Source organism: Hemiscyllium ocellatum, chromosome 18 (assembly GCF_020745735.1).
Source record: "Hemiscyllium ocellatum isolate sHemOce1 chromosome 18, sHemOce1.pat.X.cur, whole genome shotgun sequence".
Taxonomy (NCBI): domain Eukaryota; kingdom Metazoa; phylum Chordata; class Chondrichthyes; order Orectolobiformes; family Hemiscylliidae; genus Hemiscyllium; species Hemiscyllium ocellatum.
In genome coordinates, this window is record NC_083418.1 from 17952702 (window position 1) to 17978574 (window position 25873).

Below are 25873 nucleotides of genomic sequence, written 5' to 3' on the forward strand. Positions count from 1 at the left end.
ACTCTCTGATATAACAGCGTGGTTTACACTGCCCTCCGTCAGACTCTCTGATATAACAGCATGGATTACATTGCCCTCTGTAACCCTTTCTGATATAACAGAATGGATTACACTGCACTCTGTAACACTCCATGATAATAACAGCATGGATTACACAGGCCCCTGTAACACTCTCTGATATAACAGCATGGATTACACTGCCCTTTGTAACACTCTCTGATATAACAGCATGGATTACACTGCCCTCTGCAACAATCTCTGATAAAACAGCACTGCCCTCTGTAACACTATCTGATATAACATCATGGATTACACTGCCCTCTGCAACACTCTCTGATATAACAGCATGGATTACACTGTCTTCTGTAACACTCTGATATAACAGCATGGCTTACACCGCCCTCTGTCACACTCTCTGATATTACAGCACAGATTGCACTGCCCTCTGTTACACTCTCTGATATAACAGCATGGATTACACTGCCGTCTGTAACACTCTCTGATATAACAGCATAGATTACACAGCCTTCTGTCACACTCTCTGATGTAACAGCATGGATTACACTGCCCTCCGCAACACTCTCCGATATTACAGCATGGATTACACTGCCCTCTGTCACACTCTCTGATGTAACAGCACGGATTACACTGCCCTCTGTCACACTCTCTGATATAACAGCAAGGATTGCACTGCCCTCTGTAACACTCTCTGATATAACAGCATGGATTACACTGCCTGCTGTAACACTCTCTGATATAACTGCATGGATCACACTGCCCTCTGTGAACACTCTCCGATATAACAGCATGGATTACACAGTTCTCTGTAACATTCTCTGATATAACAGCATGGATTGCACTGCCCTCTGTCACACTCTCTGATATAACAGCATGGATTACACTGCCCTCTGTAACATTCTCTGATATAACAGCATGGATCACACTGCCCTCTGTGAACACTCTCGGATATAACAGCATGGATTACACTGCTCTCTGTAACACTCTCTGATATAACAGCATCGATTACACTTCCATCTGTAACACTCTCTGATATAACAGCATGGATTATACTCCCCTCTGTCAGACACTCTGATGTAACACCATGGATTACACTTCCATCTGTAACATTCTCTGATATAACAGCATGGATTACACTGTCGTCTGTAACACTCTCTGATAAAACAGCATGGATTACACTGCCCCCTGTAACACTCTCTGATAAAACAGCATGCATTACACTGCCCTCTGTAACATTCTCTGATATAACAGCATGGATTACACTGCCCTCTGTAACATTCTCTGATATAACAGCATGGATTACACTCCCTTCTGTGAACACTCTCGGATATAACAGCATGGATTACACTGCTCTCTGTAACATTCTCTGATATAACAGCATGGATTACACTGCCCTCTGTCACACTCTCCAATATAACAGCATGGATTACACTGCCCTTTCAACAGTCTCTGACGTAACAGCTTGGATTACACTGCCTGCTCTAACACTCTCGGATATAACAACATGGATTACAGAGCTCTCTGTAACATTCACTGATATAACTGCATGGATTACACTGTCGTCTGTAACACTCTCTGATAAAACAGCATGGATTACACTACCCCCTGTAACACTTTCTGATATAACAGCATGGATTTCACTCCTCTGTGTCACACTCTGTGATATAACAGCATCGATTACACTTCCATCTGTAACACTCTCTGATATAACAGCATGGATTACACTCCCCTCTGTAAGACACTCTGATGTAACACCATGGAATACACTGCCATCTGTAACATTCTCTGATATAACAGCATGGATTACACTGTCCTCTGTAACACTCTCATATAAAACAGCATGGATTACACTGCCCTCTGTAACACTATCTGATATAACAGCATGGATTACACTGCCCCCTGTAACACTCTCTGATAAAACAGCATGGATTACACTGCCCTCTGTAACATTCTCTGATGTAAGAGCATGGATTACGCTGCCCTCTGTAACACTCTCTGATATAACAGCATGGATTACACTGCCCTCTGTAACACTCTCAGATGTAACAGCATGTATTACACTGCCCTCTGTAACACTCTCTGATATAACAGCATGGATTACACTGTCATCTGTAACACTCTCTGATATAACAGCATGGATTACACTGCCCTCTGTAAGAATCTCTGAAATAACAGCATGGATTACACTGCGTTCTGTGAGACTCACTGATATAACAGCATGGATTACACTGCCCTCTGCAGCACTCTCTGATATTACAGTATGGATTACACTGTATTCTGTAACACTCTCTGATATAACAGCTTGCATTCCACTGCCTGCTATAAGACTCTCTGACATAACACTGTCTGACGCAACAGCTCAGATTACACTGCCCTGTTTAAAACTGATATGGCAGCATGGAATTCACTTCCTGCTGTAACACTCTCTGATACAACAGCAGGGATTACACTGTCCTTTCAACACTCTCTGACATAACAGAATGGATTACACTGCCTTCTGTAACACTCTGTGATATGACACCATGGATACACTGCCCCCTGCAACACTCTCTTATATGACAGCATGGATTATTCTGCCCTCTGTCACACCCTCTGATATAACAGAATGGATTACACTGCCTTCTGTAACACTCTCTGATATACCAGCATGGACTACACTCCTGCTGCAACACTCTCTGATATAACAGCATGGATTCCACTGCCCTCTGCAACACTCTCTGATATAACAGCATGGATTACACTGCCGTCTGTAACACTCTCTGATATAATAGCATGGATTACACAGCCCTCTGCAACACTCTCTGATATAACAGCATGGATTACACTGCCCCCTGTAACACTCTCTGATATAACTGCATGGATTACACTGCCCTCTGTTACACTATCTGACATAACAGCATGGATTACACTGCCCTCTGTCACACTCTCTGATGTTACGGCATGGATTACAGAACCCGATATAACACTCTGATATAACAGCATGGATTACACTGCCCTCTGTAACACTCTCTGATATAACAGCATGGATTAAACTGCCCTCTGCAACACTCTCTGATCTCCCATCATGGATTATTCTGCTCTCTGTTACACACTTTGATGTAACACCATGGATACACTGACCCGTGCAACACTGCCTGATATAACAGCATGGATTACACTGCCCTCTGCAACACTCTCTGATATTACGGCATGGATCACACTGCGCTCCACAAGACCGTCTGATGTAACATCTCGGATTACACAGACCTCTGCAACACGCTGATGTAACAGCACGATTACACAGCCTTCTGTAAGAATCTCTGATATAACAGCACTATCACACTGCCCTCTGTAACACTCTCAGATATAACAGCATGAATTACACTGCTCTCGATCACACTCGCTGATATAACAGCATGGATTACACTGCCCTCTGCAACGCTCTCTGATATAACAGCATGGATTACACTGTCCTCTGTAACACTCTCTGATATAACAACATGGATTACACTGCCCTCTGTAACACTCGCTGATGTAACAGCATGGGTTACACTGTCCTCTGTAACACTCTCTGATATACCAGCATGGACTACACTCCTGCTGCAACACTCTCTGATATAACAGCATGGATTACACTGTCCTCTGTAACACTCTCTGATATAACAACATGGATTACACTGCCCTCTGTAACACTCGCTGATGTAACAGCATGGATTACACTGTCCTCTCTAACACTCTCTGATATAACAGCACGGATTACACTGTCATCTGTAACACTCTCTGATGTAACAGCATGGATTACACTGCCATCTGCAACACTCTCTGATATAACAGCATGGATTACACTGCCCTCTGTAACACTCTCTGATATAACAGCATGGATTACACTGCACTCTGTAACACTCACTGATATAACAGCATGGATTACACTGCCCTCCGTCACACTCTCTGATATAACAGCATGGATTACACTGCCCTCTGTAACACTCTCTGATATAACAGCATGGATTACACTGTCCTCTGCAACACTCTCTGATATAACAGCATGGATTACACTGCCCTCTGTACCACTCTGATGATCACACTGATATAGCAGCATAGATTAAACCACACATTTCTAATAAATTCTGACATAACAATATGGTGTGCACAGCCCCACCTGAGACTGGATGGCTTATCAGAATGCTAGTACCCTTGTCTGCTAGTTTGTCATGCTTTGTGACAGCTCGTGTATGAGTATAGTTTACCCCTTTGTACAAATGACGATGGTGAGCTTGTATTGATGCAGAATGTTTAAGGAACCAGAGGTAGGTCTTACTCCTTTGTCAACGTAAGCTCTCCTGCACCAAGTTGGTTTATTATCACACTGGGCAGTAGTCCTTGAGATTGATCCTTTTAAACTCTTATGCAACATCTATTCCATGATATTTTCCAGTGTGAGTATTTACTTATTTGTGTGGATAATTACTTTTACCACTCTCCTATTTCCCTCCCATCTCTCTGACTTCACTAATTTCAGGCATTAGGAAGTTTCACTATCTGTTCTCTCTGGACTTGGAAGAATGGGAGAACTCAGGCTTAAAGATAGTTAACTTCTATTCTATTCCTGACAGTGGGAGGTCTGAAAATCCATTTACACACTACAGAATCTCTCGGATTTCCCTCACCAAGGATGTCTTTCCAACCGAAACAGGTCATCATTTCATGCAGCGCCTGAGGGTCCTTTCACCTCATGAATTCCCTTTGTAGAGGGAATTCACGTACCAGTCTGCAACGCTCAGTTGAGGTCAACACTGGAAAACCAACACGTTTCGGGCAAACCAAAGAGCGTCTTTCGCTGAGTTGATGGTCCTCCAGACGCAGTCGCGTTTCTCTCAGTGTGCAACCCGGGAACAGACCATGCAGTTCAGAGTCCTGCATCAGGAGCTGCTTGGGACAAACCTCAAGAAAAGCCACTGCATCTTTCTCCATACTTTCTTTGCAAAGGCATATTCTCAACAGATATGTGTGACAGTCTCGAACCTCCCCCCGTAGCTGTTTCAAGGGCAGCGTGTGTCGGCACACAGAGACCAGGCATACATGAAGGATCTGATGTGCACTGCCCTTCTCACCACCAGCCAGGGGATGTCTTGGTGCTTGTTGGAAAGTTCTGGCAATGAGGGATTCTGCCTTATTTTTTATAGTCTGCTCAGGGAACCAGGCGACAGGATCCACTCTCTCCTGTATCCACACGGTCTCAAGAGTGCTATGTGCTAATCATTTCCTGATGGATTTGTGGTCAATTATTGTATTGCAGACAAAGCATTCTTTTTTAATAGCTATAGCTTTGAAAGGTATATTTTGTCTGTTTTTTGAAGAGAGATTTTAAGACAGTGTTACTGAGTTGTCTGTTTGAATCCAATAAAGTAAACAGCTTGTGAGGCCTGGGGTCTTTTTTTTAAGTTGAAACAATAGAAGCAACCTGAATGGGTGGGGTCAAGCTCTCCCAGAACTAGGATTTTTAGTTTCATTTTTCAGTTGCAGTTGCTAGGTTTGGAAGCCACAGTACATCTCTCCTTGCTGTTCTCTCTCTCTCTCTCTCTCGCAGAGTTTTCCCTTGATGTTCTTCTTTCTGGACTGCAGAATTGCATATGAGACATGTCTATTTTTCTGAACTTGACTTTGCCAAGGGTGTGTTTGTAGGATGTTATTATATTGGAACAGCTATTGTTTCGTAGTTAAATAATCTACTGTTAAGTTTTCCAGTAGAGTTACCATGTTCTAATTTCTTCTTTTGTTTGTTGTATTTTAACTGTAGCATATGAATAAAGTGAGTTTTGCTTCAAGTCTGATAGTTTGACCAATTGAATTGCATCTGGAAGGCAAGACCTGGCAGTTGCCTTTAAAATAAGAAAAAAAGTTAGGGTCTAAGCTATCTTCTTAAAATATTTAGAGGAGGTTTGGTCTGGCCCATTGCACTGGGTACTGCTAGTGTCTGTAAAGTTCCCTTGCTCCACAGCATTAGCAAGGACTTTTAATATCTGGTGTCTGTCCTGCCAACTCTATTGTTGTCTTTAGGGTCTTTTGAACCTTAAGAATTGAATTGTTTCTGCTGATCTCCTGCGATAAAGCTGCGTTTTCTTTCCTCTTAAGATTGATCGACATTGCTTGCAGACCTGTGTTTCACTCAGTATCTGAATGGTTTTCTCCAGAAACTATGGGACTCCCCCGCTGAACTCTTTCTGTGAAATCTTGGTCTCTCAAGAACATCCTTTGTTCTAAAGTTAAAGTAACTTCAAAGGCTTTCAGTCTTGCTTGGAGAGTACCCCGTTCCTTCTTTACAGCTTGCTAAACCATCAGCCTTCACTCTCACAGACTGAAAATCTTAACTTGCTCTAAAAAAAAGTTTTCCCAAGCCCATAAAGGGTTTTAAATTGACTAACAGAGCCTCTGATAGCTGTTAGCTCTCCAGCTAAACCTCAATGGAGGGCATCTCCTACAGATCAGTGACACCCAATTTCCATCTTGGAATGACTCGGAATTACTCCACCTCCAAAGAGTTCCGAACTGTCCTGCTGCAGTTCATTTCATGTCATGTCTACAAGTCTTTGACTGCTGACCATGAAGCCCTCCTTGATGAATCGTGCCATGAGGTCCTTTTCTGTGAAGATCATTAAAACTGTGCCCAAAGAAATCTTCAGAGCTCCACCTCATCCAGCTTTATCAGAGGTACTGCCTTGTCCTATATGACATGAAGAATCTGTACCCACTGCTCCTAGTGTTGTATAGGGTCTCTGTACAATTACTCACAAGTTACGGGCAGACTTTGAGCTTTAAATCAAAACTCTCTCCCTGTGTTCTTACCACGTGCTCCAAAGAAGGTTGTGATTTAACGCCTTCCTTGTTTTTACAGTTTTCCCCATGCCTGCCAACAACGCTGTTGTGAAGTTAAATCAGGCACACTCCTAGACTATCTCAAAACACTCAGTGACACACACCCTTAGAGGTAGGGAAAACTTCACACACAAACATATGCCAAACACACAAGGAGGGACCTAATCACAAAAATAAAGAGATCATTCAACAACTTGAGTACAGGCTAACTGATAAATACCAGTTTATCAATATCCTTTCATTAAAAATGGATTGGAAAGCTGGAGTTGTCAGTCTGGAATTTCTTTGTGAGCGAATCAGAATTTCAGGAGTCAGTGACTGTTACTTCTGTTTAAACCTTCCTGGATGTTGCTGAAATGTAATTTCTGCTTTGTTGTTCAGATACACATAGAGTTTGCGTGCTGTTTTTCACAGGCCAGAGGTTTTTAGTTTGTCGTCCAGAGTTACGGTTCTTGATTCCAACAGTAGATGCTATATGAAGCAGTATTAACCTTGTAACTGACTGCCTCTTCAACACAGCGTGTTTAAAAGGTCACTAGGTTCAGTGTTGAGGGAGTATATGTGACCGAGACTCCTTGGCGAGGGGGAAGGCAAAACAGATCCATCGTTTTAATCAAGATAAAGGCTTGTACTGCTGATAAATAATTGTCCATGGCCCACTTCAGGGGTTAAGAGAAAGGCATCAACACGTTTGCTTACAACATATTCTATTACATAGGGAGAGGAATAGGAGAGGGGGTCTTGGTGTCACTTTATCGATGTGACAGTTTACAGCACAAGAGTTAGAATTCCAGCACCACCAGGAAGTATTAATTGTCCAGCTGAAAGATACTCCGAGGTCCAGGCATGTATTTACACCAGCCGTGAAAAGTTCACTCTGATAGTATTGCACCTCCACAATAGCACTACTGCTCACAGCCTTGTTGTGGTGTTTGAGTGATGAGTGACTTAGTGAATGGTGCTCCCTCTGTAAATGTCACTGATCTATACAGTGTGGGTTATAGCTCCCTCTGTAAATGTCACTGATATATACGGTGTGGGTTACAGCTCCCTCTGTAAATGTCACTGATATATACAGTGTGAGTTACAACTCCCTCTGTAAATATCACTGATATATACGGTGTGGGTTACAGCTCCCTCTGTAAATGTCACTGATATATACGGTGTCAGTTACAGCTCCCTCTGTAAATGTCACTGATCTATATGGCTTGGGTTACAGCTCCCTCTGTAAATGTCACTGATATATACGGTGTCAGTTACAGCTTCCTCTGTAAATGTCACTGATCTATATGGCGTGGGTTACAGCTCCCTCTGCAAATGTCACTGATATATACGGTGTCAGTTACAGCTCCCTCTGCAAATGTCACTGATCTATATGGCGTGGGTTACAGCTCCCTCTGTAATTGTCACTGATATATACGGTGTGGGTTACAGCTCCCTCTGTAAATGTCACTGATATATACAGTGTGGGTTATAGTTCCCTCTGTAAATGTCACTGATATATACGGTGTGGGTTACAGCTCCCTCTGTAAATGTCACTGATATATACGGTGTGGGTTACAGCTCCCTCTGTAAATAACCCTGATATATATGGTGTGGGTTACAGCTCTCTCTGTAAATGTCACTGATATATACAGTGTGGGTTACAGTTCTCTCCGTAAATATCACTGGTATATATGGTGTGGGTTACAGCTCCCTCTGTAAATATCACTGATATATACGGTATGGGTTACAGCTCCCTCTGTAAATGTCACTGATATATACGGTGTGGTTTATAGTTCCCTCTGTAAATGTCACTGATATATACGGTGTGGGTTACAGCTCCCTCTGTAAATGTCACTGATATATACGGTGTGGGTTACAACTCCCTCTGCAAATGTCACTAATATATACGGTGTGGGTTTTAGTTCCCTCTGTAAATATCATTGATATATACGGTGTGGGTTACAGCTCCCTCTGTAAATGTCACTGATATATACGTGTGGGTTGTAGTTTCCTCTGTAAATGTCACTGATATATACGGTGTGGGTTAAAGCTCCCTCTCTACATGTCACTGATATATACGGTGTAGGTTGCAACTCCTTTTGTAAATGTCACTGAAAGATAGTGTGGGTTGTAGTTTCCTCTGTAAATATCACTGATATATACGGTGTGGGTTACAGCTCCCTCTGTAAATGTCACTGATATATACAGTGTGGGTTAAAGTTCCCTCTCTACATGTCACTGATATATATGGTGTAGGTTGCAACTCCTTTTGTAAATGTTACTGAAAGATAGTGTGGGTTGTACTTTCCTCTGTAAATGTCACTGATATATATGGTGTGGGTTACAGCTCCATCTGTAATTGCCACTGATATATACGGTGTGGGTTACAGCTCCCTTTGTAAATATCACTGATATATACGGTGTAGATTACAGCTCCCTCTGTAAATGTCACTGATATATACAGTGTGGGTTACAGCTCCCTCTGTAAATGTCACTGATATATACAGTGTGGGTTGTAGTTTCCTCTGTAAATGCCACTGATATATACAGTGTGGGTTGTAGTTTCCTCTGTAAATGTCACTGATATATACGTTGTGGGTTGCAACTCCTTTTATAAATGTCACTGAAAGATAGTGTAGGTTATAGTTTCCTCTGTAAATGTCACTGATATATATGGTGTGGGTTACAGCTCCCTCTGTAAATATCACTGATATATACGGTGTGGGTTACAGCTCCCTCTGTAAATGTCACTGATATATACGGTGTGGGTTGTAGTTTCCCCTGTAAATGTCACTGATATATACGGTGTGGGTTACAGCCCCTCTGTAAATGTCACTGATATATACGGTGTGGGTTACAGCTCCCTCTGTAAATGTCACTGATATATACGGTGTGGGTTGTAGTTTCCTCTGTAAATGTCACTGATATATACGGTGTGGGTTACAGCCCCTCTGTAAATATCACTGATATATACGGCGTGGGTTAAAGCTCCCTCTCTACATGTCACTGATATATACAGCACCTTCTTAAATCAGATTGTGTGTAACTGTTTGGTTCGTAGGTTTCTTTGTAACACTGTGATATAAAAGTGAGCACCATAAATCCCTTGTGACAATACCTTTATAGAATGATATGAACTGTACAGGTAAGACTTACCCAGCCAGGACACAAAACATTGACACACTAAGGTGTCTGCTCACAATGTGTGATATCAGTAGACATTACACCTCTCCAGTCTGCACCAAGGTATACTGTAACCATATAGATCATCACTGTTTTGTCACAGCAGGGATCATAGCTCCCTCTATCACACTCTCCAGTATTGCAGGGTGGATTACAGCACCCTCTTGCTGCAATAATACATGAGTACAATTCTGTGGATGCTGGAAAAGTTCAAATTAAAGCAAAGGGTGCTGAAAATACTCAGCATGTCGGGCAACATCCATGGAGGAAAACAACTGAATGTTTCAGGTCTGTGTCATTTCTTCACAACCTCAGATTCTCTCTGGTTAATCTTCACAAATCCTGCCTGACCTCCTCAGTCATCGAGTAAAAAATGAGGTCTGCAGATGCTGGAGATCACAGCTGCAAATGTGTTGCTGGTCAAAGCACAGCAGGTTAGGCAGCATCTCAGGAATAGAGAATTCGACGTTTCGAGCATAAGCCCTTCATCAGGAAGGGCTTATGCTCGAAACGTCGAATTCTCTATTCCTGAGATGCTGCCTAACCTGCTGTGCTTTGACCAGCAACACATTTGCAGCTGTGACCTCCTCAGTCAGTCCAGCATTTACTGTTTTTATCCTCTGCATTACCAGTTGTAACAATATAGACTACCATTGCCTCTCTAATACTTGTTGCAATAACAAGGAGGGACAATATGAAGACGCAATTTTGAAACAACGCAGGGGCAGCAAGTTCCAGACCATATGTGTACTCGTGCTGAGTACGAGACTGAAGTAGTGGCATGTGAGATTCCGGACTTGCAAAATATGGACCACAGAAGCAAGAGAATAATGATGGACCATCGCAAAACATTGGTTTAGCCATAACCGAAGTATTTCATTCAATCTAAGTACCACACTTCAGGAAGCATTTGAAGACATCAAAGAAGATGCAGAGAAGCATAGTTCCATGGGTCAGGGAATTCAGTTGTGAGGACAGTTTCAATAAGTCAGGGCCTTTTTTCTTTGAATACGTTCAGAGGAGATTGATGGAGATAATCCAAATCATGAAAGTTCGAGGTGGAATTGATAGGGAGGAGCTGTTCCCTTTAGTGGGGGCATTGAAATAATTGTGATGAACCTTTCTCATGTAGCAAGTGGAATGCATTGCCTGAGATGATGGTGGAGGCAGATTCAAATGGGACTGTCAATGTGGAACGCAGTACCAGTAAAGCAGGACTGGGTTAATCAGCAGAGGAATAAAATGAGTGAAAATGCTGTCACAGAGAGCCTGCATGGAAGTGATGGACTGAATGGGTTACTCTTCAGAGGGTCGGTATGGACTTGTTGGGCCGAAATGCCTGTTTCCGCACTGTAGGGAATCTAAACTAATCTAATCTGCAAGGACAGAAGAGCAGCTCCTTTAGACAACACCAATTGAATATTCCCTCTAAATTTCAAACCATCCTGTACAGGTAAGACAACTGGACCATCATTCCTTCACTGTGATTTGGCGACAATCTGAACCTCTTCATGACAGCACAGTAGGATTACCTTCACAGCATTGTCTCTGAGCTGGGAGATGTTGCGGAGCACTGCACACCATAATCTAACTGAGGGCAGCTAGGGAGAGGTACTAATTCTAGGCCTTGTAAGGGAAGCCTAAATCCATTAATGAATAATATGTAAATATATTTGAGAGGAGAGAGACAGCCTGATATTCAGTAACAGGTGACCTTGTACCTGCGGGGGAGAAAGCCTGCTATTGAGTAACTGGGAGAGAGCTGAAAACGTGTTGCTGGAAAAGTGCAGCAGGTCAGGAAGCATCCAAGGGGCAGGGGAATTGACGTTTCAGGCATGAGCCCTTCTTCAGGAATGAGGAAAGTGTATCCACCAGGCTAAGATAAAAGGTAGGGAGGAGGGACTTACCAACCAGTACCCTTCCACTGACACCCTCTTCGACTGACTGAACTGGTCCTCACCCTGAACAACTTCTCTTTCCAATCCTCCCACTTCCTCCAAACCAAAGGAGTAGCCATTGGCACCCGCATGGGCCCCAGGTATGCCTGCCTCTTCATAGGATATGTAGCATCTTCTGCAGCTACACTGGCACCACCCTCCACCTTTTCCTCCGCTACATCGATGACTGTATCGGCGCTGCCTCGTGCTCCCATGAGGAGGTTGAACAGTTCATCAACTTTACCAACACCTTCCATCCCGACCTCAAATTCACCTGGACTGTCTCAGACTCCTCCCTCCCCTTCCTAGACCTTTCCATTTCTATCTCAGGTGACCAAATCAACACGGACATTTACTATAAACCGACTGACTCCCACAGCTACCTAGACTACACGTCCTCCCACCCTGCCCACTGTAAAAACTCCATCCCGTATTCCCAATTCCTTTGGCTCCACCGCAACAGCTCCCAGGAGGACCAGTTCCAATACCGTACAGCCCAGATGGCCTCCTTCTTCAAGGACCGCAGATTCCCCCCAGACGTGACCGACGATGCCCTCCACCGCATCTCCTCCACTTCCCGTTCCTCTGCCCTTGAGCCCCGCCCCTCCAACCGCCACCAGGACAGAACCCCACAGGTTCTCACCTACCACCCCACCAACCTCCGTATACAACGTATCATCCGTTGTCATTTCCACCACCTCCAAACAGACCCCACCACCAAGGATATATTTCCCTCCCCTCCCCTATCAGCGTTCCGCAAAGACCACTCCCTCCGTGACTCCCTCGTCAGGTCCACACCCCCCACCAACCCAACCTCCACCCCCGGCACCTTCCCCTGCAACCACAAGAAATGCAAAACTTGCGCCCATACCTCCTCCCTTACTTCCCTCCAAGGCCCCAAGGGATCCTTCCATATCCGCCACAAATTCACCTGCACCTCCACACACATCATTTACTGCATCCGCTGCACCCGATGTGGCCTCCTCTATATTGGGGAGACAGGCCGCCTACTTGCGGAACGTTTCAGGGAACACCTCTGGGACGCCCGGACCAACCAACCCAACCACCCCGTGGCGCAACACTTCAACTCTCCCTCCCACTCTACCAAGGACGTGCAGGTCCTTGGACCCCTCCATCGCCAGACCAGAGCAACATGACGGCTGGAGGAAGAGTGCCTCATCTTCCGCCTAGGAACTCTCCAACTATAAGGGATGAACTCAGATTTCTCCAGTATCCTCATTTCCCCTCCCCCCACCTTGCCTCAGTCAAATCCCACGAACTCAGCACCGCCGTCCTAACTTGCAATCTTCTTCCTGACCTCTCTGACCCAACCCCCACACTAGACTATCACCCTCACCTTGACCTCCTTCCATCTATCGCATTTCCAAAGCCCCTCCCACAAATCCCTCCTCCCTACCTTTTATCTTAGCCTGCTGGACACACTTTCCTCGTTCCTGCAGAAAGGCGGATGCCCGAAACGTCGACTCTCCTGTTCCTTGGATGCTGCCTGATCTCCAGCTTTTGCAGTCCTCAGTTTCTCCTAACTGGGAGAGAGACAGCCTGATATCAGAAACTGGAGACAGTGCACCTGAGGGAGAGAGACAGACTAATATTCAGAAACTGGGGACAGTGTACCTGAGGTACAGACGGCCTGATATTCAGGAACTGAGGACAGTGTTCCTGGGGGAGAGACACAGCCAGATATTTAGTAACTGGGGACAGTGTACCTGAGGGAAAGAGACAGCCTGATATTCAGTAACTGGGGGACAGTGTACCTGAGGGAGAGGGACAGACTAATATTCAGTAACTGGGGACAGAGTACCTGAGGGAGAGAGACAGCCTGATATTCAGTAACGAGGGAGAGTGTACCTGTGAGAAAGAGACAGCCTGATATTCAGTAACAGGGGACAGTGCACTCGCAGGAGAGAGACAGCCTGATATTCAGTAACTGGGGACAATGTACCTGAGGGAGAGGGACAGCCTGATATTCTGTCACTGAGAAGAGTCTAACTAAGGGAAAGAGACAAACTGATATTCAGCAACTGCGGAGAGTGCACCTGAGGAAACGAAACAGCCTGACATTCTGTAACTGGGAACAGTGCAACTAAGGGAAACAGACAGGCAGATATTCAGCAACTGCGGACAGTGTACTCGCAGGAGAGAGACAGTCTGATATTCTGTAACTGGCGACAATGTACCTGAGGGAAAGAGACAGCCTGATATTTAGTAACTGGGGACAATCTACCTGAGGAAACGAAACAGCCTGACATTCTGTAACTGGGAACAGTGCAACTAAGGGAAACAGACAGGCAGATATTCAGCAACTGCGGACAGTGTACCTGAGGGAGAGGAGCAGCCTGATATTCAGCTACTGGGGCAGTGTACCTGAGGGAAAGAGACAGCCGGATATTTAGTAACTGGGGACAATCTACCTGAGGGAAAGAAACAGCCTGACATTCTGTAACTGAGAACAGTCTAACTAAGGGAAAGAGACAGCCTGATATTCAGCAACTGCGGAGAGTGCACCTGAGGGAGAGGGACAGCCTGATATTCAGTAACTGGGGACAGTGTACCAGACGGAAAATGACAGCCTGATATTCAGTAACTGGGAACAGTGTGCCTGAGGAAGAGATACAGCCTAATATTCAGTCACTGAAGGCAGTGTACCTGAGGGAGACAGACAACCTGATATTCAGTAACTGGGGTTAGTGTACCTGAGGGAGAGGGAGAGACAGCCTGATATTCAGTAACTGGGGACAGTGTACCTGAGGGAGAGGGAGAGACAGCCTGATATTCAGTAACAGGGGACAGTGTACTCGAAGGAGAGAGACAGCCTGATATTCAGTAACAGGGGACAGTGTACTCGAAGGAGAGAGACAGTCTGATATTCAGTAACTGGGGACAATGTACCTGAGGGAGACGGACAGCCTGATATTCAGTTACTGGGGACAGTGTACCTGAGGGAGTGGGAGATACAGCCTGATATTCAGTAACTGTGGATAGTGTGCCTGCGGGAGAGAGACAGCCTGATATTCAGTACCTGTGGAGAGTGAACCTGAGGCAGAAAAACACCCTGATATTCAGTAACTGTAGACAGTGTACCAGAGGGAGAGAGACAGCCTGATATTCAGTAACAGGGGGACAGGGAACTTGAGGGGGAGGGACAGCCTGATATTCAGTAACTGGGAACACTGTAACTAAGGGAATGAGACAGTCTGATATTTAGTAACTAGGGACAGTGTACCTGAGGGAGAGAGACAGCCTGATATTCAGTAACTGGGGACAATGTCACTGAGGGAGAGTGACAGCCTGATATTCAGTAACTGGGGACAGTGTACCTGAGGGAAAGAGACAGCCTGATATTCAGTAACTGGGGACAATGTCACTGAGGGAGAGTGACAGCCTGATATTCAGTAATTGGGGACAGTGTACCTGAAGGAGAGAGATAACCTGATATTCAGTAACTGGGGACAGTGTACCTGAGGGAGACAGATCGCCTGATAGTCAGAAACAGGGGACAGTGTACCTGAGGGAGAGGGATAGCCTGATATTCAGTAACTGGGGACAGTGTACCTAGAGAGACAGACTGCCTGATATTCAGTAACTAGAGTCAGTGTACCTGAGGGAAAGAGACAGCCTGATATTCAGTAACGAGGGACGGTGTACCTGAGAGAAAGAGACAGCCTGATATTCAGTAGGTGGGAACAGTGTACCTGAGGGAGAGGGAGAGACAGCCTGATATTCAGCTACTGGGGACAGTGTACCTGAGGGAAAGAAACAGCCTGACATTCTGTAACTGGGAACAGTCTAACTAAGGGAAAGAGACAAACTGATATTCAGCAACTGCGGAGAGTGCATCTGAGGGAGAGAGACAGCCTGATATTCAGTAAGTGGGAACAGTGTGCCTGAGGAAGAGATACAGCCTGATATTCAGTAACTGGGAATAGTGTACCTGAGGGAGACAGACAGCCTGATATTAAGTAATTGGGACAGTGTACCTGAGGGAGACAGACAGCCTGATATTCAGTAAGTGGGAACAGCGTACCTGAGGGAGAGAGACAGCCTGATATTCTGTAACTGTAGACAGTGTACCTGACGGAGAGTGACAGCCTGATATTCAGTACCTGGTGACAATGTACCTGAGGGAGAGGAACAGCCTGATATTCAGTAACTGGGGACAGTGTCCCAGAGGGAGAGGGACAGCCTGATATTCAGTAACTGGTGGACAGTGTACTTGAGGGAGACAGACAGCCGGATATTCAGTAACTGGGAAGACTGTAACTAAGGGAATGAGACAGTCTGATATTAATAACTAGTGACAGAGTACCTGAGGGAGAGAGACAGCCTGATATTCAGTAACTGAGGACAGTGTACCTGAGGGAGAGGGACTGCCTGATATTCTGTAACTAGGGACAGTGTACCTGAGGGAGACAGACAGACTGATATTCAGTAACTGGGGACAGTGTACCTGAGGGAGAGGGAGACACAGCCTGATATTCAGTAACAGGGGACAGTGTGCTCGCAGGAGAGAGACAGTCTGATATTCAGTAACTGGGGACAATGTACCTGAGGGAGAGGAACAGCCTGATATTCAGTTACTGCGGACAGTGTACCTGAGGGAAAGAGACAGCCTGATATTTAGTAACTGGGGACAATCTATCTGAGGGAAAGAAACAGCCTGACATTCTGTAACTGGGAACAGTGCAACTAACGGAAAGAGACAGCCCAATATTCAGCAACTGCGGACAGAGTACCTGAGGGAGACAGACAGCCTGATATTCAGTAACTGGAGACACTGTACCTGAGGGAGAGAGACAGGCTGATATTCAGTAACTGGGAATAGTGTACCTGAGAAAGACAGACAGCCTGATATTCAGTAACTGGGGACAGTGTACCTGAGGGAGACAGACAGCCTGATATTAAGTAATTGGGACAATGTACCTGAGGGAGACAGACAGCCTGATATTCAGTAAGTGGGAACAGCGTACCTGAGGGAGAGAGACAGCCTGATATTCTGTAACTGGGGACAGTGTACTTGAGGGAATAGACAGCCTGGTATTCAGTAAGTGGGAACAGCGTACCTGAGGGAGAGAGACAGCCTGATATTCTGTAACTGTAGACAGTGTACCTGACGGAGAGTGACAGCCTGATATTCAGTACCTGGTGACAGTGTACCTGAGGGAGAGGGACAGCCTGATATTCAGTAACTGGTGGACAGTGTACCTGAGGGAGACAGACAGACTGATATTCAGTAACTGTAGACAGTGTACCTGACGGAGAGTGACAGCCTGATATTCAGTACCTGGTGACAGTGTACCTGAGGGAGAGGGACAGCCTGATATTCAGTAACTGGTGGACAGTGTACCTGAGGGAGACAGACAGACTGATATTCAGTAACTGGGAAGACTGTAACTAAGGGAATGAGACAGTCTGATATTAATAACTAGTGACAGAGTACCTGAGGGAGAGAGACAGCCTGATATTCAGTAACTGAGGACAGTGTACCTGAGGGAGAGGGACTGCCTGATATTCTGTAACTAGGGACAGTGTACCTGAGGGAGACAGACAGACTGATATTCAGTAACTGGGGACAGTGTACCTGAGGGAGTGGGAGAGACAGCCTGATATTCAGTAACTGGGGTCAGAGTACCTGAGGGAGACAGACAGCCTGATATTCAGTAACTGGAGACACTGTACCTGAGGGAGAGAGACAGTCTGATATTCAGTAACTGGGGACAATGTACCTGAGGGAGAGGAACAGCCTGATATTCAGTTACTGCGGACAGTGTACCTGAGAGAAAGAGACAGCCTGATATTTAGAAACTGGGGACAATCTACCTGAGGGAAAGAAACAGCCTGACATTCTGTAACTGAGAAGAGTCTAACTAAGGGAAAGAGACAGCCTGATATTCAGCAACTGCAGAGAGTGCACCTGAGGGAGAGGGACAGCCTGATATTCAGCTACTGGGGCAGTGTACCTGAGAGAAAGAGACAGCCTGATATTCAGTAACTGGGGACAGTGTACTCGCAGGAGAGATACAGCCTGATATTCAGTAACTGGGGACAGTGTACTCGCAGGAGAGAGACAGTCTGATATTCTGTAACTGGCGACAATGTACCTGAGGGAAAGAGTCAGCCTGATATTTAGTAACTGGGGACAATCTACCTGAGGGAAAGAAACAGCCTGACATTCTGTAACTGAGAACAGTCTAACTAAGGGAAAGAGACAGCCTGATATTCAGCAACTGCAGAGAGTGCACCTGAGGAAGAGATACAGCCTGATATTCAGTAACTGGGGGACAGTGTACCTGAGGGAGAGGGACAGCCTGATATTCAGTAAATGGGGACAGTGTACCTGAGGGAGAGAGACAGCCTGATATTCAGTAACTGGGGGACAGTGTACCTGAGGGAGAGAGACAGCCTGATATTCAGTAAGTGGGGTTAGTGTACCTTAGGGAGAGGGAGATACAGTCTGATATTCAGTAACAGGGGACAGTGTACCTGAGGGAGAGGGACAGCCTGATATTCAGTAACTGGGGACAGAGCACCTGAGGGAAAGAGACAGCCTGATATTCAGTAACTGGGAACAGTGTGCCTGAGGAAGAGATACAGCCTGATATTCAGTAACTGGAGGCAGTGTACCTGAGGGAGACAGACAGCCTGATATTCAGTAACTGGGGACAATGTACCTGAGGGAGAGGGATAGCCTGATATTCAGTAACTGAAGGCAGTGTACCAGAGGGAACAGACAGCCTGGTATTCAGTAACTGGGAACAGCGTACCTGAGAGGGAGAGACAGCCTGATATTCAGTAACAGGGGACAGTGTACTCGAAGGAGAGAGACAGCCTGATATTCAGTAACTGGGGACAGTGTACTTGAGGGAGACAGACAGCCTGATATTAAGTAATTGGGACAGTGTACCTGAGGGAGACAGACAGCCTGATATTCTGTAACTGGGGACAGTGTACCAGAGGGAACAGACAGCCTGGTATTCTGTAAGTGGGAACAGCGTACCTGAGGGAGAGAGACAGCCTGATATTCTGTAACTGTAGACAGTGTACCTGAGGGAGAGAGACAGCCTGATATTCTGTAACTGTAGACAGTGTACCTGACGGAGAGTGACAGCCTGATATTCAGTACCTGGTGATAGTGTACCTGAGGGAGAGGGACAGCCTGATATTCAGTAACTGTGGACAGTGTACCTGAGGGAGAGAGACAGCCTGATATTCAGTAACTGGGGGACAGCGAACCTGAGGGGGAGGGACAGCCTGATATTCAGTAACTGGGGACAGTGTAACTAAGGGAAAGAGACAGCCTGATATTGAGCAACTGCGGGCAGTGTACCTGAGAGAAACAGTCAGCCTGACATTCAGTAACTGGGGTTAATGTACCTGAGGGATAGGGAGAGACAGCCTGATATTCATAACTGGGGACAGTGTACCTGAGGGAAAGAGACAGCCTGATATTTAGTAACTGGGGACAACCTATCTGAGGGAACGAAACAGCCTGACAGTCTGTAACTGGGAACAGTGTAACTAAGGGAAACAGACCGCCCAATATTCAGCAACTATGGACAGTGTACCTGAGGGAGAGGGACTGCCTGATATTCAGTACCTGCCGACAGAGTACCTGAGGGAGACAGACAGTCTGATATTCACTAACTGGAGGCAGTGTACCTGAGGGAGACAGGTAGCCTGATATTCAGTAACTGGGGATAGTGTACCTGAGGGAGTGGGAGAGACAGCCTGACATTCAGTAACTGGGAAGAGTGTACCTGAGGGAGAGAGACAGCCTGATATTCAGTAACTGTGGATAGTGTGCCTGCGGGAGAGAGACAGCCTGATATTCAGCAACTGTGGACAATGTATCTGAGGCAGAAAAACACCCTGATATTCAGTAACTGTAGACAGTGTACCAGAGGGAGAGAGACAGCCTGATATTCAGTAACAGGGGTCAGGGAACTTGAGGGGGAGGGACAGCCTGATATTCAGTAACTGGGAACACTGTAACTAAGGGAATGAGACAGTCTGATATTTAGTAACTAGGGACAGTGTACCTGAGGGAAAGCGACAGCCTGGTATTCAGTAACTGGGGACAATGTCACTGAGGGAGAGTGACAGCCTGATATTCAGTAACTGGGGACAGTGTACCTGAGGGAAACAGACTGCCTGATATTCAGTAATTAGAGTCAATGTACCTCAGGGAAAGAGACAGCCTGATATTCAGTAAGTGGGGGACAGTGTACCCGCAGGAGAGAGACAGTCTGATATTCTGTAGCTGGCGACAATGTACCTGAGGGAAAGACACAGCCTGATATTTAGTAACTGGGGACAATCAGCCTGAGGGAAAGAAACAGCCTGACATCCTGTAACTGGGAACAGTGCAACTAACGGAAAGAGACAGGCAGATATTCAGCAACTGCGGATAGTGTACCTGAGGGAGAGGGACAGCCCTGCTATTCAGTAACTGGGGACAGTGTACCTGAGGGAAAGAGACAGCCTGATATTTAGTAACTGGTGAAAATGTGTTGCTGGTCAAAGCACAGCAGGCCAGACAGCATCTCAGGAATAGGGAATTCGACGTTTCGAGCATAAGCCCTTCATCAGGAAACTATTTAGTAACTGGGGACAGTGTACCTGAGGGAGAGGGCAGCCTGATATTCAGTAACTGGGGACAATGTCACTGGGGGAGAGTGACAGCCTGATATTAAGTAACTAGGGACAGTGTACCTGAGGAAGACAGACAGCCTGATATTAAGTAACTAGGGACAGTGTACCTGAGGAAGACAGACAGCCTGATATTAAGTAACTGGGGACAGTGTACCTGACGGAGAGCAACAGCCTGATATTCAGTACCTGGGGACAGTGTACCTGAGGGAGAGGGACAGCCTGATATTCAATAACTGGGAACAATGTACCTGAGGGAAAGAGACAGCCTGATATTCAGTAAGTGGGAACAGTGTACCTGAGGGAGACAGACAGCAGGATATTCAGTAACTGCGAACAGTGTACCTGAGGGAAACAAACAACCTGATATTCAGTAACTAGGGACAGTGTACCTGAGGGAAAGAGACAGCCTGATATTCAGTAACTGGGGACAGTGTACCTGAGGGAGAGAGACAACCTGATATTCAGTAACAGGGCACAGTGTAACTATGGGAGAGAGACAGCCTGATATTCAGCAACTTTGGACAATGTACCTGAGGCAGAAAAACACCCTGATATTCAGTAACTGTAGACAGTGTACCTGAGGGAGAGAGACAGCCTGATATTCAGTAACAGGGGGACAGGGAACTTGAGGGGGAGGGACAGCCTGATATTCAGTAACTGGGAACACTGTAACTAAGGGAATGAGACAGTCTGATATTTAATAACTAGGGACAGTGTACCTGAGGGAGAGAGACAGCCTGATATTCAGTAACTGCGGGACAGTGTACCTGAGGGAAAGCGACAGCCTGGTATTCAGTAACTGGGGACAATGTCACTGCGGGAGAGTGACAGCCTGATATTCAGTAACTGCGGGCAGTGTAACTAAGGGAAAGAGACAGCCTGATATTGAGCAACTGCAGACAGTGTACCTGAGAGAAACAGACAGCCTGACATTCAGTAACTGGGGTTAGTGTACCTGAGGGAGAGGGAGAGACAGCCTGATATTCAGTAACGGGGGACAGTGTACCTGAGGGAACGAAACAGCCTGACATTCTGTAACTGGGAACAGTGTAACTAAGGGAAAGAGACAGCCCAATATTCAGCAACTGCGGACAGTGTACCTGAGGGAGCGGGACAGCCTGATATTCAGTAACTGGGGACAGTGTACCTGAGGGTGAGGAACAGACTGATATTCAGTAACTGGGGACAGTGTACCTGCGGGAGACAGACAGCCTGATATTCAGTAACTGTGGACAGTTTACCTGCAGGAGAGGGAGAGACAGCCTAATATTCAGTACCTGCCGACAGAGTACCTGAGGGAGACAGACAGTCTGATATTCAGTAACTGGGGACAATGTCACTGAGGGAGAGTGACGGCCTGATATTCAGTAACTGGGGACAGTGTACCTGAGGGAGAGAGACAGCCTGATATTCAGTAACTGGGGACAATGTCACTGAGGGAGAGTGACAGCCTGATATTCAGTAATTGGGGACAGTGTACCTGGGAGAGAGACAGCCTGATATTCAGTAACTGGGGACAGTGTTCATGAGGGAAACAGACTGCCTGATATTCAGTAATTAGAGTCAATGTACCTGAGGGAAAGAGACAGCCTGATATTCAGTAACTGGGGTTAGTGTACCTGAGGGAGAGGGAGAGACAGCCTGATAGTCAGTAACGGGGGACAGTCTACCCACAGGAGAGAGACAGTCTGATATTATGTAGCTGGCGACAATGTACCTGAGGGAGAGGGACAGCCTGATATTCAGTTACTGGGGACAGTGTACCTGAGGGAAAGAGACAGCCTGATATTCATAACTGGGGACAAGGTGCCTGAGGGACAGAGACAGCCTGATATTCAGTCACTGCGGACAGTGTACCTGAGGGAAAGAGATAGCCTGATACTCAGTAACTGGGAATAGTGTAACTAAAGGAATGAGACAGTCTGATATTCAGTAACTGGTGACAGTGTACCTGAGGGAGATGGACAGCCTGATATTCAGTAACGGGGAACAGTGTTCCTGAGAGAGAGAGAGAGAGAGAGAGAGAGACATCCTGATATTCAGTAACTAGGGACAGTGTACCTGAGGGAAAGAGACAGCCTGATATTCAGTAACTGGGCACAGTGTAACTAAGGAAAAGAGACAGCCTGATATTCAGTAACTACGGACAATGTACCAGAGGGAAAGAGACAGACTGGTATTCAGTAAGTGGGAACAGTGTACCTGGGGTAGACAGACAGCCTGATATTCAGTAACTGGGATTAGTGTACATGAGGGAGAGTGACAGCCTGATATTCAGTACCTGGGGACAGTGTGCCTGAGGGGGAGGGACATCCTGATATTCAGAAATTGGGAACACTGTAACTAAGGGAATGAGACAGTCTGATATTTAGTAACTAGGGACAGTGTACCTGAGGGAGAAAGACAGCCTGCTATTCAGTACCTGGGGACAGTGTACCTGAGGGAGAGGGACTGCCTGATATTCTGTAACTAGGGACAGTGTACCTGAGGGAGAGACAGCCTGATATTCAGTAACTGCAGACAGTGTACCTGAGGGAGAGGGACAGGCTGGTATTCAGTTATTGGTGACAGTGTACCTGAGGGAGAGGGACAGCCTGATATTCAGTAACAGGGGACAGTGTCCCCGAGGAAGAGAGACAAACTGACATTCAGGAACTGGGGACAGTGTACCTGGGAGAGAGACAACCTGATATTCAGTAACTGGGGACAGTGTACCTGAGGGAGAGGGACAGCCTGATATTCCGTAACTGTGGACAATGTAGCTAAGGCAGAAAAACAGTCTGACAATCAGGAACTGCAGACAGTGTACCTGAGGGCGAGGGCAGCCTGATGTTCAGTAACTGGGAACAGTGTACCTGAGGGAGAGTGACAGCCTGATACTCAGTAAATGGGTACAATGTACCTGAGGGAGAGGGACAGCCTGATATTCAGTAACTGTTGACAGTGAACCTGAGGGACAGGGACAGCCTGATATTCAGTAACTGGGGACAGTGTACCTGAGGGATAGGGACAGCTTGATATTTACTAACTGGGGACAATGTCACTGAGGGAAAGAGACAACCTGATATTCAGTAACTGGGGACAGTGTCCCTGAGGGAGAGAGACAACCTGATATTCAGTAACTAGGGTCAGTGTACCTGAGGGAAAGAGATAGCCTGATATTCAGAACTGGGGATAGTGTACCTGAGGGAGAGGGAGAGAGAGCCTGATATTCAGTAACTGGGAACAGTGTAACTAAGGGAAAGAGACAGCCTGATATTCTGTAACTGGGGACAATGTACTTGGGAGAGAGACGATCTGATATTCAGTAACAGGGGACTGTGTACCTGAGGGAGAGGGACAGCCTGATATTAAGTAACTCGGCACAGTGTACCTGAGGCAGAAAAACAGCCTGATATTCAGTATTGGGGAACAGTGTACCTGAGGGAGAGGGACAACCGGATATTCATAACTTGGGATGGTGTACCTGAGGGAGAGGGACAGCTTGGTATTCAGTAACTGGGGACAGTGTCTATGAGGGAGAGGGACAACCTGATATTTACTAACTGGGGACAATGTCACTGAGGGAGAGAGACAACCTGATATTCAGTAACTGGGGACAGTGTACCTGAGGGAGAGAGACAGCCTAATATTCAGGAACTGGGGACAGTGTTCCTGAGGGGGAGAGATAGAGATAGAGAGAGAGAGAGAGAGAGAGAGAGAGAGAGAAATGTTCAGGTACATGTCAGGGAATGGTATATTTCATCACGATCATCAGAACCATCCTGAAGATGCAACCAATTATCTAAAAAGTGGATCCTCCCAGAAATCTGCTGCCTGGTAAGAATTCAAATGTACATGAAGGAGACAGCTGGTGCCAAGAAGGCAGATTGTCCCTTCATGAGATGGCTTACCTCTGCTCTGGCAAACTGCCCACAGGCACTAATCCCACTGGTCTAGCCAGGCAAGGGACCAGGTCATGCCCTAAAGCTGACCCATGACGACCTGGATACTTCACTCCAACATATCAGAATCAACAACAAGCTATTTCTTACCGCCCCTTAAAGGTCCCAAAGCACTTCACAGCAACATTATTAAACAAAGTATGACACTAAGCAACATAAGCTGTTGGCTCAAGTGATCCTGTCTGATGGGAGGCCAAGTCAGGAAACAAGGTGGAGAGGTGCAGGGAGGAGGCTGCACAGCATAGGGATAGGGGTCAAGTACCTGATGGTGTGACCACTACCGATGGACCAGTCATGATTGAAAATACACACGAGGCCAGTGGGACAGCAGCATGTTTATATTCATATTTGTGCCCTTCAAAAAAGTGATTTTTGTTTGAATGGCTCAGTCAGCCCTCTCACTCGGCTGGGCTTTGAGTTTGTCATGCAGACTGATGCCAACTTTGTGGGTTCAATTCCAAAGGTTACAGTGCAGATTGCTCCTTCTCAGTCTCTCCTCTTGCCTGAGACATGGTGACCCTCAGGTTCAAGCAGCACCAGTCCTCTCTCTCTCGAAAGGGAGGGCTAATACAGCTCTTACATCTCAAGGAATATAGAAGGAGGGAAGGATTAGGATATTGAGCTCAATGATCACATTGAATAGTATAACAAACTTGAGTGGCCGAATGGCCTACTCCTGCTTCTATCTTCTATGTTTTTATGGTCCCTGGGCAAATGATGAATTCACCTTTGCTAGCCATAGAGATGTACAGCATAGAAACAGCCCCTTCAGTCCAACTCGACCATATTGATCAGATATCCAAAATTAATCTCCTCCTGTTTGCCAACACTTGGCCCATATCCCTCCAAACCCTTCATGTACCCATCCAGACACCTTTTAAATATTGTAATCGTACCAGCCTCCACCACTTCTTCTGTCAGCTCACTCCATACATGCAGCACCCGCTGTCTAAAAACGTTGTCCCTTGGGTCCCTTTTAAATCTTCTTTCTCTCACCTTAAACCTATGCCCTCTAGTTTTAGACTCCAGGGAAAAGCCCTTGTCTATTTACCCCAGTCATGACTCTCATGATTCTATATACCTCTATAAGGTCACCCCTCAGCCTCCGACACTCCATGGAAAATAGTCCCAGCCTATTCCGCCTCTCCCTACAGTTCAAACCCTCCAACACTTGTAACATCCTTGTAAATCTTTCCTGAAACCTTTCAGTAGTGTCTTCAGAGTAGTGAAATGTTCTAAATCTCTCCTAACAGTGTTATAAAGCTGATGTCAGGGGCATGAGGG

The 25873-nt window shown here is 46.1% G+C and overlaps 1 protein-coding gene across 4 annotated transcripts in view; it reads right to left on the minus strand.

Moving 5' to 3' along the window:
* LOC132824350 (excitatory amino acid transporter 2-like) overlaps window positions 1–25873 on the minus strand; it is a 255636-nt gene that overhangs the window by 154945 nt on the left and 74818 nt on the right. The window contains exon 2 of one of the 4 annotated variants that reach the window (XM_060838714.1): window positions 13393–13519. The exons of 2 other annotated variants lie outside the window; for them this stretch is intronic. The gene's annotated coding sequence lies outside the window, so the exon portion shown is untranslated. Of the gene's footprint in view, window positions 1–13392; window positions 13564–25873 lie in introns of all 4 variants that reach the window. One more of the 4 variants, XM_060838713.1, reaches the window with a different exon arrangement.